The sequence below is a fragment of the Nuphar pumila genome, chromosome 17 (assembly GCF_984573655.1).
Source record: "Nuphar pumila chromosome 17, dmNupPumi1.hap1.1, whole genome shotgun sequence".
Taxonomy (NCBI): Eukaryota; Viridiplantae; Streptophyta; class Magnoliopsida; order Nymphaeales; family Nymphaeaceae; genus Nuphar; species Nuphar pumila.
In genome coordinates, this window is record NC_143265.1 from 12,110,967 (window position 1) to 12,131,433 (window position 20,467).

Sequence of the window (20,467 nt, forward strand, 5' to 3'; positions counted from 1 at the left end):
TTGTATATTAGCATATTTAGAAATGTAGCTCTTGAGTGTGAGCATAATATGCATAAAATGACCATTCATGAGATTATTGCCACGAGATGATTATATGCACACGTTAGTCATGTTATGCATATTAGAAAGTAGTTATTTTTATGATAACATATATATGTTATAATTTGCAAATAACATGCATTACGATGGGATTGTGATTAGCCTCAACTCCCTTAAATCTAGTCATGTCATGTAAATTTTACATTGAGATTAACATGCATAATCTATTAAATCCCGAAAGTGGCGACATGTATAAAGGGCTACCTGGTTTACGGCCAGAGTGCAACCACTATACAAAGTGAGTCGTCGGTGATTTAATGACGTAAACACTCCACCTTGTTGCATTATTAGTTGATACAAAGTGTGAACCCTAATGTCATTCTGAGATTGAGAGTGAGATTTTTCATGATTATTTCACAATATTACTCGTGGGAGAACGAGTGAAATACGAGTTTGATAGTAAGGTTCAATGTAATAAACTTGAAATATGACTTGAAGTTATATTCACACAGTATCTAGGACTCTAGACAACCATGAATGATTGAAAGTTATTATGGTTAAGATGTAGCATAAACCATGTCGAGTTTGAATTTGAGTCTGACCTCCCGGCTAGCTACCGGTGGGGTCTTGTTGTTTTGTTGTAGTGCCTGGTGATCCGGGTATCATTGGGAGTGTAAGGTTTATAGTCTGGCCAACATTGCAGAATTGAGGTGTCCTACGTGGGTTGCTACGCCCATAGATGACTATGATCGGTATAGTCAACCTAGTATTATAGTTTGATATGAGTATTTGATTGAGAGAGTTAAGAGGTGAAAGTTAAAACATGCAAACCTTGTGTGGTGTGTCGAAAACTAAACTCGAACTAAGGGCTTAGAGCCCACTACAGTTATAAGTTAAAGTCATTTATTGCTTATGAATATTCTTTACTAAATTATAGACTCACCTCCCTATATAATTATAATTGTAGGTTTCAAGCACACTAGCGCAGGCAGAATATGATCGACTACTCCAACTTTATAGAAGAATACTTGTTAGTTTACTTTATTACCCATTAAATGCTTATGTAATCATTATCTCCGCATGGTATAAATAATGAACTTTGTGAAAGAAATTGAGTTATTAAAAAAAGAAAAATATATATAGTCATGTTTTCTCTATATAAACTTTGTATGTTTTCCCTCTAGGAAGTAATATCAATCAGACTTGAATTCTTGAGGTCCTAGATTGGAGTGTTACACGATGGTATCAGAGTCAGGTTCACACAAAAATATTTGTCATTTAAAATAAGTTCAATGACATAGAATATAGTATAAGTTTCTGCTCGCTAAAAATATGATAGTGACTATGTTGTTTTGTAATTAAGAATGATTAGTCAGTGCGATAATCATGGAGACCCTATGGTGCAAGAACCTTCTGAGCCGTCAGTCGTAGGAAGAAAATAATTCATCATTGCAATGATGATGGCTACTGGAGTCATGGTGAGCATAGCTCAAATAATCAAAGAGTTGATATACCACAACCCATACCGATCTATATCATAGCCAGAGAAAGAAATGAATATCAACAAAACAATCTCAACACTACTCAAGGGCGATGGTCACAATCCTACGAGAGAGAGCCACAACCCTATAGGCGAGGGACTCACCAATGCCATTGTTAAAGAGCTCGGTCAGTGCATGGGCGAACGATGAGGGACTGGATGACGACTCAAGGAGGAGTCATAAAGAGAGCATCCATAGCGCAAACTCTATATCTCGTAAAGGGTTTAGGATGGCTAGTGCACGGGGACAACATATATCTCAGGCCAGCCATGCGACTTCCATGAGCGTAACCAATAAAAAAGTTTCAAGTTCGACTGTGGAGTTTCTTGTTGAAGAAACCAAGAGGACAACAATTCAGGCCACAAAGGCAGCATGACATGCTTACAAGTGAATGAAAGCGACCCAAGGCTAGCACAGGGACGAACAGTATCAGAAAGTTTATGAGAAGGAAGCGAGGATAAAATCTCACTCTTACACCCACCTCACCTACCTATACTCTCGCTTTGCCCCATTACAATATGGGTATCCTTTATGTGCCTGGAGATCCCTCTGTTGCCCCCGCCTCACATACTTACACTCTTGCTTCGTCTGCATATAACATGAGTGATCTTCCTATACCTCACCCTCAATAAACGCAAAGAGATTCAGGGAGTGAAGCAAGTTTAAAATAGATTAAGGAGTGATATGATATTGTATCTAGGATTGTTTAGTTTTGTTTAGTCTAGTCTAGTTATCTCTGGTTTTGCTTTGTTTTCTTATTGTTTTGTGTATTTTATTTTCTTTATGTGTAATGGGATGATTAATAAAATAAAATACTTTGGACTGAATGAGTATAATAAATGCATGCATATGATGAAATTTCATATAAATATAACCTAACTCAAATAATAATAAATTCATTACATGATAATTTCAATAAAGCATGCATGGCTACTCATAGGGGAATGTCCTATCTGTCTAAGAACATTGTAGTTGCCAGACGAGAGATGAGGAAGCTTGACGTAGTGACTGGTGATAGAGAGCATCTTGGCAGTCCATCCCAAAGGGCGCCTTTTATCATCTCTCACATGGGAAGGTGCCCTAATTCAAAGAGTGCCTTCATCTTTCTATACCCCTTGATAAGCATGCTCCACGCAGTGGTGCAAAAGAGAGTATGGAGATCCCACAAGGATCACCAATGGGAAGCTTAGGAAGAAAAAGCATGGGGATACCTTTTGAGTATACTACAAACCATATTTTGTACGAGCTCTTGCAAACCATCCGAGCTCAACAAGGACAAGCCCAAACGATCATTTCAAGCATCACCTCTTGGGTTGAAATGTTCAAAAATATGAAACCTCTACTTTTCGATGGCACTCCTGATGGTATCAATGTAGAGAATTGGCTCATGCAAGTAGAAAAAGCCTTAGATATAATTCAATATCTTGAGGATCGGCCGATATGGATATCAAACTTGACCAGTGATGCAGAGCACTGATGGAAGACCATCTGAAACACTCTAGAGTGTGATACTTATTTGCCTTGGTCCACCTTTGTGAGGATATTCTACAGGCAATTCTTTCTAAAGTGTCAGAGGGTGGAGAAAGATAAAGAATTCATGAAGTTGAAGTAAGGCAACATAATTGTAGCCCAATATACGACCCAATTTAATTATCTTTTCTGTTTCGCCAAGTCCTTGGTGGCAAATAAGAAAGAGAAGTGCAGACGCTTTGAGAGGAGCTTGAGACCTAAAATTTTAAGGTTGGTAGTGCCACTCCAAATAAATAAATACAGTCGGCTCGTGGACTATACTTTAATGCATGAATTTTAGGAGTTGAGGACGAAGGAGAAGCCCCAAGAAAAAGAAAAGCCTAGGACTAAAAAAAAGGTCAAACACAACAGCAATGATGGATCTGAGTCCTCTCAAAGAAAGTTTCAGTATAAAGGAAAGTTTCAATGAGAACATAAGAGGTACTATAGAGGTCAAATCTAGGGTAAGAAAGTCAAGAATTCAGGAGGCCAACAAGCTAAGAGACAAAAAACTCAAAAGTTGGCCCACTCAGACAATTCATGTAGGTTGTGGTCTTCAGAGGCACAAAGGCAGGTGCAATCAGAGAAATAGTGCAACCCCAAAATAGAAACCTATAGTAATAGATCATGCATATGTGGTCGCTCTTCAAGAAGCTCTTGCCGGCCCTGAGGTGGTTGTAGTATGCTAGCACATGTGTTGTTTGACTCTAGAGATACACATAGTTTTACCACCTCAACCTTTAAGAAACGGTTACCAATTACATATTCACGGTTGATTGTTTCTTACTTGATAGAAACACCCATAGGAGAGTCTACCATAGTAGACATTGTGTACAACAACTGTGTAGTAAAAATAGAGAACCGTGAGTTACTTGTGAACTTGTTGCAACTCGATTACAAGGATATAGACATTATCCTAGGTATGGACTAGTTGCCAAACCACCATACCACTATTAATTGCAGAAGGAAGTGTGTTAGTTTTCAAAACCATTAGACTCTAACTTTTACATATCAGGGTATTAAGAAAATACCTAGGTTGACAATCATATCATGCTTGAAGGCCAATAAATACATTCAAGAAGGATGTATTAGATTTTTGACTTACATGAAGATAGATGGGAGAGAGGACCTCACCATATCAGATGTAAACATAGTTTGAGAATATGCAGATGTTTTTTCGAAGGAACTACCAGGTCTCCTTCATGATCAAGAGATTGAGTTCTAAATTGATCTTGTCTCGAGAACAACACCCATCTCGGATGTGACCTGTAAATCTTAAGGAACTCAAGGAGCAACTGCAAGAATTATTGGAGAAAGGTTTTATACGATCATCGGTATCTCCTTGGGGTGCTCCAATTTTGTCCATCAAAAAGAAGGATGAATCACTGTGAATGTGTATAAACTATCGACAATTGAACACAATGACCATAAAGAATAAATATTTTTTATTGCGGATTGATGACTTATTCGATTATTTACAAAGAGTTGCATACTTCCCAAAGTTGAATCTGTGATCGGATTACCATCAAGTGAAAATTAAGGAAGAAGATGTAGCTAAGATGACTTTTCGATCAAGATATGATTATTATGAGTTTTTCGTCATGCCTTTTGGTCTGGCTAATGCACCAAACACTTTCATGGATATGATGAACCAAGTTTTTAGACCATATTTGGATAAGTTTGTAGTGGTATTTATCGATGACATTGTTATTTATTCAATCACGAGAAAGCAACACGAGAAACGCTTTAGAATAGTTCTACAGATGCTCAGAGAACATCAACTTTATGCCAAATTTTTAAAGTATGCATTTTGGTTGAAGCAAGTGTCCTTGCTTGGTTATATCATATCCAAAGAAAGAATTATGGTAGACCCTGCAAAGATTAAAGCAATACCAATTGAGATAGACCCAAGAATTCTACGTAGATTCGTTGTTTCTTGGGATTGGTTGGGTACTACCAGTGATTTGTGAAAGGATTATCTATGTTGGCAGCTCCAATGACCAAACTCACTAAGAAATATATAAAATTTGAGTGAAATAACAAGTGTGAGCAGAGTTTTCAGGAGATAAATAAGTGTTTGACCATTGCTCTAGTTTTGTTCTTACCTTTTGGATCTGGGGGCTTCACTATTTACAATGATATTTTTCATAAGGGACTGGGTTGTGTTCCAGTATAATATGCTAAGGTGATACCCTATGTATCCCACCAACTGAAAACATAAGATGTTAACTATCCAACGCATGACTTGTAGCTAGCAGCAGTTATATTTGCCATTAAGATATATTGACACTACTTATACGGTGAACAATTTGAAGTTTGTACTAACAATCAAAGCCTCAAGTATCTATTTTCGCATAGAGACTTGAACTTGAGACAAAGGAGATGACTTGAATTTTTAAAAGATTGATTTTGAGTTAAAATATCACTCGAGAAAGGTAAATGTAGTTGCTGACGCTCTTAGCAAAAAGTCAGGAGTATTGGCCAAACTTGCAGATTGAGAAATATTTTTTTTAATCGCGTAACAGAAAGTAGAAACTTGATACTTATCAGGTCGATTATTGTTTGTGCAAACCACATTGAAGTCAGAATTATGGGAGCAAATTAAGGAAAAGCAACCCTTAGACCCAAAATTGGCCAAAGTTAGAAAGAGAATTTCTAAAGGTGAGGAGTCAGACTTCAAGGTTGACAATCAAGGTCTTCTTAAATTTTGTTATAGAGTGTGCATTCCTAAAGATGATCAGCTTAGCAATCAGTTGTTGGATGAGGCACACCACTCTAGATATGTCATCCACTCTGTCAGTACCAAAATGTATCGAGGTATGAAAGATACGTTTTGGTAGAGCAAAATGAAGAGAGGGATTTCTAAGTTTTTAAGCAAGTGTCTAGTGTACCAACAAGTAAAAATTGAGCACCAATGTCCTGGAGGACTAGTATAACTACTTCTCATACCTGAGTGAAAATGGGCGGATGTTACTATGGACTTTGTCTCAGGATTTCCAAAGACTAGGAATGAGATTGTAAGACCAGCGAATTTTCTGAGAAAATTCAATTCATGATAAGAGTTTTGAAATAAATAATTTTGTATGGTTACAAGGATTTCCGCACACATAAATATATATATATATACATGAATTGAAATGAATGCAAATTTGGAATGCATTATTCATCGAAACCCTAAATTTAATTTGAATTGCATAAGATCAATTGGATTTCAAATCAGAGAATTTTCACGATTTTAGAATCCTGTCATTTTATGTAAATGAATAAAGAATGTAATGTTAAAGGAGTATGGGTTATACCGGAGATGGCTTTTCACGAAGAATATAAATTTAGGATATATTTTTGAATTTCGGATTATATTAGAATTTCTGTCGAATTTCCCTTCGTAGGTGGGCTTGGGTCCCACTAGGGGGTCAACCCTAGCCCATGGTCGACCCATATTTGGACAGCTACTAGCCCTAGAGACTAGCTGGTCACATTTGACCAGCTGGGCGGTGGCAAGAAGGTAAGTAAAATAAAAATTTTCAAAAGGATAGCAAGGATTGGCCAAGTGGGCGGTGCCCATGGCAATCCTGTAATATCTTTGGATGTCATAATGAAGGAGGGGCATATTTCCAAGGGGAGCATGGGGCTGCGACCCATGGCATTTTTGAAATAGTGAAAAGGGAATTTGAATGGGCGTGAAGGTGAGAGGCCTCTTTGGGCAGCCATGCAAGGGTATTACACCCTTGCCACCGCCTGTAAGGGCTTGAGAGGAGCCCTAGCCATTGGATCTCACTGAGAGATCCTAGCCATCCAAATAGCATGCATTGATATAAAACCTTTTTGGAAAGAGGAGAGGCTCAAAAGTTGACAATTTTTGGAGCTCTCTCTCTCTCTCTCTCTCTCTCCTCTTCCTCCAAACCGTGTGTGTGTGCTTCCAAAAGGGTGTGGGTGTGTTGTGCACCTTGTGGAGGACATCTCAAGTGTAGTAGCCGACCACTCCTCCTTCCCTATCCGAGCAAAGTGAATACTTCAACCCTATATTTCCATTTTTTCCTTTCTTTTCGGATGTTAGCATGTTGTATGACGCATGAAGCCAAAGAGGGCCGGGTGCATCCGTTGCATGCACGGCTCTATGGTGGAAATGGTGTTTGGTAGATGCTTGTAGCATTTCTTCACCTTGAGCACCGACACACTTAGTATATGTAAAACGACTTTCTTCCACATTCTTTCATCCATTCTTTTGTTTTAGCATTGCTTGCAGTTTTGTGGATTGGTGCAAGCTTGAACTCCCTCCATTTCATTCCATGAAATGTGAGGGATTCTAAGCAACTGGTTTTCATCCGGTTCTAAGCATTCTTGTTTTTTTTTCCTTTTTGTTGCTTCCATTCAACCAAAAATGCCTTCTTGTTTTTCTTTAGTTTTGCTCATGTAAACCTTTTTTTTATTTCAGTTGTGCTTGCCCTGTCCGCAGCCATCTCTCTCTGTTAAGAGGTTGGCAGCAGAGCAGCATCCATGCCTTGAAGAGCTGGAGTGACCGAAATGGGCTTGTTTGTAGCACAACCCAACTGCAACCTACCTTTTTCTCTCCCGGGCCACATGCAACCTTTCTTCTAACCCCTGTTTATATTTTTTTCCCTTGAGTGTTGTTCTGTTTTGTCTGCAACCTCTCGGGTTGGACCCAGACAGGAGCACCCTGGTCTGAGCAGGGGCTCAGCCAGTTGCTCCATGCTAGGTTAGCTGGGTGCGACAGCCGGCTGTTGGGTGCAGCAGCCGGCTACCGGGTGCCAGTTGCACTCGGGTGACCTTGCTGGCCCCGGTTTCAGCCTTTGGACTAGGTTGCAACAAGTTGCAGCACCTGGTCTGAACCCTTTTGGTTCAGACCAGGGTCCTCTCTGATCAGCAAGGTCTGGTCCGACGAATCTTGGCGCTTAACCCGCTGAAACACCCAGATTGTTCCAGTCCAGGGATGTCCAGCCGGTTCTCTGCTTCGGCACACACCTGGTCCAAACCACTCTGGTTCAAACCAGGGTGTGGGTGAGACCAGCTAGGTCTGGTCCCACCTGGACCAGGCCTGGCTGAGCTCCTTGTTAGTACCCTGTCACTGGCCTGCACCTTTTCCCCCTTGCAGCAAACCTTTTATGCAAAAAAAAAAAGAAGAGGGAAACTCTTGTACCGGGACAGCATGTCCCTGTGCACTTGCTATCCAGCATGCATTGGCCTGGACACTTTGCACATCCTGTGCATGTTCAGACCAGTGGGTTGTTGACCTCTTTGGCCGTAGCCTACACCTTGTTGGGTTGGTTGCATTCGCCGCAAGCGGGTCACCTTTGATCAATTGCTTTTGTTTGGATAGATGTGCTGGCCTCCATGGCGCGCCCTTGCTGTTTTGTCAGGGCAGCGGGGTGGTGAGCGAGGTGGTGAGCAACAAACTGCCCACCCCCTTTGCTCTTTTTTTTTTTTTACGTCACTTGCTTTTTGGCCGATTACGTTTTGGAGCTAGAATCACCTAGCTATTTTCCCGCAAGCACGACAATAAACCTTGGAAATGCTAACGTAATTCCCATACGTATGCGAATATTCCAATTTGCATACCTCGACACTTGTGTGCGTCATTGACTCAATATCTTCATGCAAATGGTCATGTTACTCGTGGATGTTGTCTTGAATGCATTTACTCGAAATTCTTTAGTCATAAGACATGCACAAAGTGTTTACTATACAATCCTTTTCTTTGACTTATATGCAAATTATGATGAATTTATGCATTTTAATCATGTATCGCATAGGGATGTCGAATGATACACTCACTTGCACATATTCAAGTGTTGCAATGTGTTTGCATAAGTAAGCGTAGGTGCCATTGATTTTGTTTCAATACTTGTGCAAAAAATTAGAATTTTGTGTAGTATTGCTTCGCACTGGCACCATGGCACACCATGACACATGTACTATCCATTTTTACCTCGAGTGTGGTAATTGAGTATTGTGCTCTGATATGTCAAAAAATGTACCATTTTGCACACTACACACTTGATGTAACAAATGGTTGAGACTTAAACACCATAGGGTATTAGCACAAACACCTTTTGAGGTTTTGCAACTCTACTTGAGTCTTTGGGTGATGGTCCCATGTTCGTGAGTGAGATCACGTATCGAGATACCCTAGAAATGAAAATGAAAAATGGTGTTGAATCGCCTTCACAGGCGATGTTCTCTTTTGTTGGCAGTGTAAAGCCTGAGCACGTGAATGGGCATGCAAAGACCTTGTTGTGTGACCCTGCAGGGATCACGAGGCTGGTGTGTCTAAACGCCTCAGAAGAAGGTGTGTTGTCAATTAACTTAAGAAAGATAAACTGTTTGTTTTCCCATTCACAAAAACGGTTCACCTTGGAGAGGGTGGATGATACAACTCTGAGTGATAGGTCGTTGCTACAACACATTTATAGGAGCTAAGGCATCCTTTGACCTCCAGTCACTCAGAGTTAGGGAGGTCGAGGTTACCTGTTGAGGTACCTCCGCTACTGCAGTAGTGAGGATTGCAATCAATTACCTATGCAAGGTTTTCTCTCAACCATGGGCTGCCCGCATGCGGTTACTCGGTCTGTAGCATCCCCGATTACCACATTAGAATTTGAATAACAGACGTCAGGTGCATGTCTCACATAATGCGAGGTTCCTTCACGTATCCGAAGGAGTAATCAAAAGAACATAATTACTAACCAATCACATGCTAACTTACTTTGTTAGATGTTTTGCTTACTCACGTTAGTATTGTTCTCGTACCTTTCTTACTTGTATTTTTCCTTAGTTGCTCGTACAATAGATGCTTTACTTTAGTTCTTAGTTTTGACTATCGTATCTTGTTACCCTAGTCTGTACTTCGTTACTTTCTTTGTCAACTAGACTTGTAGCACGTGCACCTACTTGCTCATATGCACATATACTTGCTTACTTATTCACTTTCATGCTTCATGCTTTTCCCTTAAATGGTAATATATGGTTGTTGTATCTCACCAACTCGCAAGAGTTCTGACCCTGTTTTATGGGGATACAGGTGATGAATAGGTTCAACTGCGATGCAATGACGCATGAATGGAGGCTTGGGACCCATACTTAGTCTGTTGATCCTGGCTTCTCCTTTTTGGGGTTTGAAGGGATATTTCCTATAGTTTTGAGAGACTGATAGAAATGTTGTATAATGTCTCATTTTGTATATTTCGGTACTACTGACTCATGTAGTATTTTTGGACTTTATATATTTTGGATTTTAGTTCAGTATGTATTTCATCTGTGGCCTGCTCAGACTTGCGGCCTTTGCCTTTTCCTTTTCCTTGCATTTTCGTTGTTTCACTTAAACACTTTAAAAAAAAATGTTGCTAAAAAACTAAGAGTTTTTCCAAGGTCGGGGTTTGGGGGCGTCATAGAGATGGATTCAGTATGACTGATTATAGATATGCTAACTAAGTTAGCTCACTTCTTATCTTATAAGATGACTAACACTTGTGACTAGTTGACCCACCTCTTCATCAGAGAGATAGTCAGACTTAATGGAGTATTCGATTCGATTATTTTGGATAGTGACTCTAAGTTTACTTTGAAATTCTAGAAGAGTTTCTAGAATACAATGTGGATGCAGTTAAAAATGAGTACAACATTTTACCCTATAGATAGATAGAGCAAACAATTCAGACCCTAGAAGATATGCTGCAAGCATGTACTTTAGAGTATAGTGACTTGTGAAATGACATCCTTCCTCTGATGGAGTTTGCCTACAACAATAGCTTTCAGGCAAGCATAGGAATAACTCTCTTTGAAGCATTGTACAGTTGACATTGCCGAACACCCTTATGTTGGGATGAGGTTGGAGAAAGAAGATTGTTAGATCCTAAATTAGTACAATGTATAACAAACCAAGTCAGATTCATTCGTGAGCGTCTTCTTGCACCGCAAAGTCAATAAAAAAGTTATGCGGATTAGAGATGTCGTTAGATACAATTTGAGCAAGGTGATCATGTATTCATGAAGATATCTCCCTTTAAGGGAGTAATGCGCTTTGGTCGGAGAGAAAAATTGAGTCCAAGATATATTGGACTCTTTAAGATACTCACAAGAATTGGTCAGACAACGTACTGATTGGTTTTGCCACCTTTTTTGTCTAGAATTCATAACGTATTTCATATCTCTATGTTGCATAAGTATGTACCTGATCCCTCCCATGTATTAGACGCAGTCGAATCAGTACTGAAAATCCAGAATGACTTGAGTATAAGTAAGAAACCCATAAAAATCTTAAATGTGAAAGTGCAAAAGCTGTGAAACAAAAATATATTACTAGTATTAGTCAGATGAGGTAATCACAACAAAAATGAGGTCACATGGGAGCGCAAATCAGACATCCATATGTAATTTTTATAATTGTTTTCAGGTATAATTAATGACGAATATTCTTTTAAGGGGGTAGAATTGTAAAATCACCTGACAATGTCGGGTGAAAAGATAATGAAGAAAAAAATGGAGGGAGTAACTGAGGGAAGTTATCCCCCTTTAGTTATCAAAACTCCCCATGAGGGGAGCAATTGATAGAGATGACTAGGGAGGTGGGAGGTTATCCCTTCCTTCCCTGATCATGGGGTTGTGAGGTAGGGGGTTCCTCCTCGGTCTATTTAAAGACCGCAACCTCCTCCTCTCCTCCACTATTTTGAAGAACGAAAAGGAAGAGGAGGGGGTGCTTCCGACATATGTAAGAACCCCATCCCCTTTGTTTATCTTTTATTTGAGAGAAGAGGGATCCACCGCCAACACCCGACAGTTGCTGACAGTGGACTGTTCAGCCGAGAGAAATGTCTCTCTTCGTCACCCCATACTGCCAACGAGTTATAGAGAAAGCAAAAAGAAAAACCCGAACTACAAAGCCGACAACCATGGCTATCGGCCTTATTGTCGAGAGAAAGAGAGAAAGAGAGAGGGACGACGACCAAAATTGGCCCTCTCTCTCTTAAAAGAGGGAAAATCAGGAAGGGGTCGTGCCCCTTTCGCCCCTTTTTTTACCCAGCAAGCTGACTTGGGTTGGTATGGGTGCGACCCAGACCGAAGATCTAAATAAGTAAAAAAAAATTGATTGTACCAGTCCAAACCGAACCAGTCTAAATTGAACCGGTCTGACTCGATCGTATCGAATCAGACTGACTCAGTTGGGGTGTGAATCAGTTTAGTCCAGACCGAGTCTGGTCAACTGTTTCAGACTCGACTTGGTTGACCAAACTGGTTCTGACCGAATCAGATTGAGTCGGGTTTGATAGGGTCTTAGTTTCGTGTATGGATATGGTCTGATATGGACTAGACTGAATATGGGTCCAGTTCAATACAGTCAATCTGGACCAATCCAAATTGAACTAGATCAAGACAAAATTTGAGTCTGGATCTTATTTGACAAATCTGGATCCAAATCATAACTGGATTTGATTCAGATCAATGCTGGATCCAAATTAGAGTTGGATCTGGATTCAACTAGATGGATCAGTTCTAGATCTAGATTAGAACTAGGTCTGGATCCAGTTTGACAGTTCTAGATCCAGATCAGAGCTCGATACAGATCCAACTCACAACTGGATGGATCAGTTCAGGATCTATATCAGAACTAGGTTTGGATTTAGTCTAACAGTTTTGGATCCAGATCAGAGTTAGATCCAGATTCAACTTATGGCTGGATGAATCTTCTTTTAAGAGGGGTAAAATTATAAAATCACCTAACAATGTCAGGTGAGAAGATAATGAAGAAAAAAAGGGAGGGAATAATTGAGGGAAGTTATCTCCCTTTAGTTATAGAAACTCCCCGTGAGGGGAGTAATTGCTAGAGATGATCAGGGAGGTGGGAGGTTATCACTTCCTTCCCTAATCATGGGGTAGTGGGTTCCTCCTCGGTCTATTTAAAGACCACAACCTCCTCCTCTCCTCCACAATTTCGAAGAACAAAAAGGAAGTGCTTTTGATAGAGGTAACAATCCCATCCCCTTTGTCTTTTATTTGAGAGAAAAGGAATCAACCGTCGACACCCGACAGTTGTCGATAGTGGACCGTTCAACCAAGAAAAATGTTTCTTCGTCACCCCATATCACCAACGAGTTACAGAGAAAGCAAAAAGAATAACCTGAACTACAAAGCCGACAACCATGGCTGTCAACCTTATTGCCGAGAGAGAGAGAGATAGAGAGAGAGAGAGAGAGAGAGAGAGAGAGAGAGAGAGAGAGAGAGACGACCAGAGTTGGTCCTCTCTTTCTCTCAAAAGAGGGAAAATCAGGAAGGGGTTGTGCCCCTTTCGCCCCTTTTTACCTAACAAGCTGACTTGGGTTGGTCTGGGTGCGACCTCGATCGAAGATCTAACCAAGTCAGTAAAAAAAAATGATCATACTAGTCCAAACCGAACCAGTTTGGACTGAACCAATCTAACTCGATCGTATCGAATCGAACCGACTTAGTCGAGGTGTGAACCAGTTTAGTTTAGACCGAGTCTGGTCAACTATTTTGCACTCGACTTGGTTGACCAAACCGGTTCTGACTGAATCAAACCGAGTCAGGTTTGACTCGGTCTCAGTTTCTTGTATAGATATAGTTTGATCTGGACCAGACCGATCCAGTCAATCTGGACCGATCCAAATTGAACTAGATCCAGAAAAAATTTGGGTCTAGATCTTGTTTGACAAATCTGGATCCAAATCATAATTGGATTTGATTCAGATCAATGCTGAATCCAAATCAAAGCTGGATCTAGATCCAACTAGATGGATCAGTTTTAGATCTAGATTAGAACTAAGTCTGGATCCAGTTTGACAGTTCAAGATCCATATCAGAGCTCAATATAGATCCAACTCACAACTGGATGGATCAATTCAGGATCCATATCATAACTGGGTTTGGATTCAGTCTGAAAGTTCTAGATCCAGTTCAGAGTTAGATCCAGATTCAACTCATAGCTGGATGAATCAGTTTTGGATTTATATTAGAATTGGGTTTGGATCCAATCTGACAGTTCTGGATTCAAATCAGAACTGGGTCTGGACCCAGTATGACAATTTTGAATCCAGATTAGATTTGGATCCAGTTTGTGATTAGTTATGAATTTTAAGAATCCAAATGAGTGTTTAAGCCAAACCCAGATGGGTTGAGACTAGGTTCAGTAAACCTAGTAATCTAAACTCAGACCAAACATGTTTTGACCTAGGATGAGTTAGGTTAAATCATAAGAGTTAAAATAACCAAATTACCCTTGTGTATACCTAATACCCGATTAAGTAAAATGGGCATAACTTTGCACTCTGAACTTATAATTGAGTGAGGTTGGGTGCGTTGGACTTATATCATAGAGGAAAATCTTCTTGTCTTCTGGTTCTGGTCAAATGAGGGGCATAAAAATTAAAGTTTGATGAGTCATCTTGAGAGGGATATTTTTGGTAATTTTATCAAAATATAAAGAAGGTATTTGTATTAATATGAACATGCTTGTGTGATGATCATATTCTATTATTAGAGCTCCTTGAGACTCGATTGCAACCAGAGTACAACATTCATATTTGAGGTAAGAGATATTATTAAGTAATCTTAGTTATGAACAAACCATATTGCGTTGCATGTTATTATTGATATTGTATATTAGCATGTTTTGAAATGTAGCTCTTGAGTGTGAGCATGATATGCATAAAATGACCATGCATGAGATTATTGCCATGAGATTATTATATGCACACGTTAGTCATGTCATGCATATTAGAAAGTGATTGTTTTTATGATAACATTTATATGTTATAATCTACAAATAACATGCATTATGACAAGATTATGATTAGCCTTAAGTCTCTTGAATATAGTCATGTCATATAAATTTTACATTGAGATTAACATACATAACATTTTAAATCCTGAAAGTGGTGACCTGTGTAAAGGGCTACCTGGTTCGTGGTCAGAGTGTAACCAGCATAGAGAGTGAGTCACCGATGATTTAACGACATAGAGACGCTACATCATTTCATGCTTAGTTAATACAAAGTGTGAACCCTAATGCCATTCTGAGATTGAGAGTGAGATCCGTAATGATTATTTCACGATATCACTCATGGGAGAATGAGTGAAACACGAGTTTGAGAGTAAGGTTCAATGTGATGAACTTGAAATATGACTTAAGGTTATATTCACAGTATATATGTAGCTAAACAACCATGGATAGTTGAAAGTTAATATGGTTAAGATGTAGTATAAACCATGCCAAGTTTTAGTTTGAGCCTGACCTCTCGACTAGCTTTGGACTCTCGCGGTCTCAGATCGGGGTGCTACAAGATGCATGCCCAAATCAATGTGTTTGAAGGAGCATGTGTAAACACATACTTACAAACATAATAACATATGTGTTCTTAATAATCACCATCTATTTTTTAAGTTGACTGAGTACACTTCAAGTCTTAAAACTTAGATAGGGCTTTATAATCACTCATGACCTTTGTAAGACATGCAACTCAGACATAGACTTCTATGTGTCTATTTGAGTTGTCATGAGATGAAAACCTTGACTCTTCTAAGAAAAAAAGGGAACCCTCCCTCTCATCGAAGCACAGAGGTTTGAATGAAGGAAGTTGTGAGGGACATGAAGTTTCATGGCACTATTACGAGTGAAAGGGTATTTTTCTCTTCCCTTTTTAGGTTAAGGATAAAGAAAACTAGCTAGAAAGGCAGGATGCACTCAAAGAAATGAAGATGAGGACAAATAGAGAGAGGGAATAAAGAGGGAAAATAAGAAATGTTAGGGAGTGAAAGACCACTAGAATCCTTTCACAATGAGGAGTAAATACCTCCTCATTGTAAAGGGGGTCGAAAGTGGGGAAAATAAAGGACTTGAGAGCTTTTGACTCCAAGGCAATAATCTCGGTTCCATCATATCCCTTCTCTCAAACAACATTGGGAAATCTGAAACAGTCATAACGACCTTTGATGCCCTCTCCTTTTATTCATCACTCTCTTCTCAAAAGCAAACCTTATGATATTTGAAAGCACCCCATAATTTTCTTTTTTTGAGGGTCAAGATATTAAAAGTAAGATGATTGAGGAAGAGATTTTGTCAATATATTAGAACAAATACATGCTATAAAACTGAAATATTCAATCAATTACAAGGATCACCCCTCCTCAAGAAAGGGACAAGACATTGGGGGGCAATCTAAGATAGATTTGAGGTGGGTCAGGACAATTTTGTCGAGTGAAATAGATCAGACTGAATGGTAAAGTGAACTCGAGAAGTTTGAGAATGAATATCCCAAAACATTTGATTATTCCGCTCCTTCCAAACCTGCCACCAGGCAACAAACAACCAAAATTTTCAGATCCTACTTCATTTGCGAGAGTAGCCAATGAGTGACTGCTTGAAGCATGATGAGGGGTGAGCCTCAAAACTAAGGTGCCCCCACGCCAGGTGAAGGAGGTTTTGAAAAAAATCACAGAATAATAATAGGTGCGCAGCCAATTCGCAATCCTTGTGGCATATAATACATTGGTTAGCTAATCTGATCCCTCTCAGTTGCAGCCTATCGAGCCTACTGATTCTGCCCGCAATCAATGTCCAAGCAAAAAAATAGGTAAGCGGAGATACACCATGACACCAAATTGCGTTCTTGGGGAGCCAAGATATATCATCCTCCAAGCAAGCCCTGTAATAATAGGCAATCAAAAAAATGTCATCTCCTATGAGGTACCACTTGAATCCTCGGGGATTTTCATCAGGAGCCACAAAAGATGAAAAGGCTTTGAATGCTTTAGCAATGGCTCCAAGCTGATTTCTAAAACCATTAGAGCGGAGAACCCTCGAAAATATATTTGTGCTTCAAGAATGCAGCCCATGGATGAACATCAATGGCTAAACGCCACCACCATCGACAAAGTAGTGCTATATTGAAAACTAAAAGTTGCCTAATGGCCAAACCACTCATCTTCCAAGAGCAAGTAACCATTTTCAAGCTTACCAAAGTTTTGGTAGGATCCGAGCCATCCCAAAGAAGGTTTTTAAAAATTCAAGTGATTCTTTACTCAATTTTTGTTTGGCAATTGAAAGATTGCAAGATGATGCAGAGGTAGGCTATTCAAAACATGATGAATAAAAATAGCCCAAGCTGGTTTGTATAGATAAATACCTTCCCAAGAATCAATTTCTAAGAGGATTTTCTCTTTAAGTGCCACCCACGTCTTGGGGGGGGGGGGGCTGCCATGGACAATTTTGATTCCCAAGTGTTCTAACAAGAGTGAGGATCTTCGACAACCAAACACGATTTCTGTCATCTTGATAACATCATCTTATGTGTTAAAAACCACCAATCTTGCATTTATCATCACTCATTTGCAATCTAGAAACAACTCCAAAGGATCAGAGAAGGGTCCATATTTTTGCCATTTGTAAGGGACACATTTTATGAATAAAGAGTTGAACACTTCTTCCACCACATTAAACAAAAAAGAAGATAATGGGAGGCCTTGGCACAACCCGCTTTCCATTATGAAGAAGCTCCCTCTTTAATTATTAACCATAACTGCAATCTTCACAGATAACAACTTCATGATCCAATTTGAATATCAGTCGGGGAATACAATATTCCTCATGTTGGCACCAATGTAGTGCCTGAATTTGATTTTGGGGTATGAATAACATGCTTCAGGTGGGTTTTCCAGTTCTATTATTTTCCAATAACTCTATTTGGTAGATACCCCTGGGCTTTTATAGATTACTGCCCTTGATGTTGCCATCAACCTAGAAAAAACAAAGTATTTACCACAAATTGTGGATAACTTATTTCACTCTCCAGTAACTATCCCCACTATCATTGCAGTGGTTATTGGACATTTTATATCACAATTAGTGTATCATGTATCATATATAACAAAACATGCACCAAGTGACCTTGCACAATTCCAAAGGTTATATAAATATCTAAGTGTGATGTTTTTCTCACATGCTATGGGTTATTTTCTCATATAGACATGTGTTTTTTTATCATCATATAAATCATGATTTTTTTTACATATAGTATAGGTTTAGCCATACCATCATGTGGTTTTACATATACTAGCTGAACTTTTCCTTCATGATGCATCCATATGATAAATATATTCACAATCTAGATTGATTTTTCATCATGCTCCTTTCATGCACTCATTTCACATAATTATATGGGTTTCATATCATGTCAAATTTTTTAATCATAACCCTTAATATGCAAAACATGTGTAAAATGTATTTTTGTTTTCACTTTCACTAGATTTAGTCTATAACAAACCATGGTGAATCATTTTGCATATTCATAATGAAGGTCTCACTTTCTTAGATAGTCATGGGTTTTTTATTATTCTTCCATGACCATGCTATAGGACATCATTATATTCTAATAACCTTGCATAAATTCTCATACACTTTAATGGAGTACTATGGATTTTTAGCATCCCATTGATTCATAAAAGTTTAAGATTCCATGGATTAAAAAAATTGATTTGCTAAATATGATTAATGCTCACACTTTTCAAGAATTTACCATAGTTTACACTTCCACTATCCACGTGTATCATCATCACATGCAATATGTTAAAATGCTTTTCAGGTTAATCACAATATGATCATTTTATATCAATATATCTAGATCCAAAGACATAAATATTATTGCAAAAATTAACATGACTATGTTGCATACCATGCATAAAGCATATAAAGCATGAAAAACAAATCATTCATTCAAATAAGCATTCATGCTAAATATCTACATACATGTGTAAGTTATAATTCAGTTCCCATTTTTTTACATATTGCTATGTCACATTTTTCTTGCATCTTGTGCAATAAAAGAAGATTTCATCACATGGTTAGTAGATTTGGTCAGCCTCCACTAACCACGGTTAGTAGAGTTTACCAACCTCCACTAACCACATGAGCTCGAAAAAAATGCCATCATGGTCAATCCTCTCAACATATCATTTTTAGGAGGAATGCATGATCCTTTTACAATCCATGGGCTAACTATCTGACAGTTAGTTCAATATCAACTACTCATATTGCTCACTAGAAGTATGTTCTTTGTCATACTGCTTATCAGTCCATTAATGCAAGTTATCTATGTCAACATTTATATTAATAGTAATTTTCAAGTATATTCATGCTTAAAATCAATACTAGTGGATCCTTATTTAGATTCAAATTAAATTCAATCATATTGCATGCAATTTACTTCTATAAGCTTTAAATATATCAAATCATGTTTATTTAATCAATACTTAAAATATGACGTATGCTCACACTTTTCATGCATTATGAAAAACATAAGCATATCCTTTATTAAACATGCAATCAAAGTTATTTACTCTCACATTATCAAAGTGAATCATTGATCAGTACCTGACCATGTCATGTTTGGATCTATGTATCCAGTTTGTTATCCAAAATTATAAACAAAGTCATGCATTAAGTGTTCAAAGCATATCAAAAAATATTCAATCATATTCTCATCCAAATTATTCATTCAGGGAGCATACAATCATAATTCTACTTTCACTTTTCATGTATATCATGAAAACTTAAAATATTTATTTCCAAATATATATATTTTAGATTTGTGTTCTAATTTCATAAAGTGATTCGCTACATCAATATATCAATCTTGAATCTATATACCAAAATTCAATTTTTATCCAAACACGTGATTGCAAGATATACGATATTCAAATATGTTAAAACCATGCAATCATAATCTCATGCAATTAGCTCATTTTGGAAACATATGCATTTGGATTGGAAGTGAGGCCCTTTCTCCTTTATATTTACACTAAAGGATGGATTTGGCAGCTACCAGCTGCCACTTCCTCAAATGCATAAACTCCATAAATGCCCATCCCATCTACAGATCCCAAACAAGCCCTAGGTGGCAGTCATTTGATGAAAATAGCACCATCAACTGCACTGTGAACACCCCCACGAATATTTTCTTCTTTCTCCCAAACAAAAAATGATGTTGGGGATTCACCAGCTTCACTCCTATGGTTGGCCCCCGAACAAAGCCTTAGTGTATTCAGTATTGGATGAGTAAAGTGAATTGTGGATAGAATTGAGCATCATTGATGACCCGATGTTCCCTATGTCAACAGGTTGGGTATTCAACCTCATAATGGTGTATCCGAACCCACCCAAATAATAAGTTGTTGGGTTCAAGGTTTTTGTTTTTTGAAAAGCAAGCTGGGTTTTGGCGGACCTCTACCAAAACAACAGTCCTCCCATGTGGTAGAGGGATTCAATCATGGGCCTTCAGCTTGACACAGGATCCTGCTTACCACATGGGATGCCACCTCCGTTGGTTGTTGGGTTCAAGTTTTATCGAGTCGAG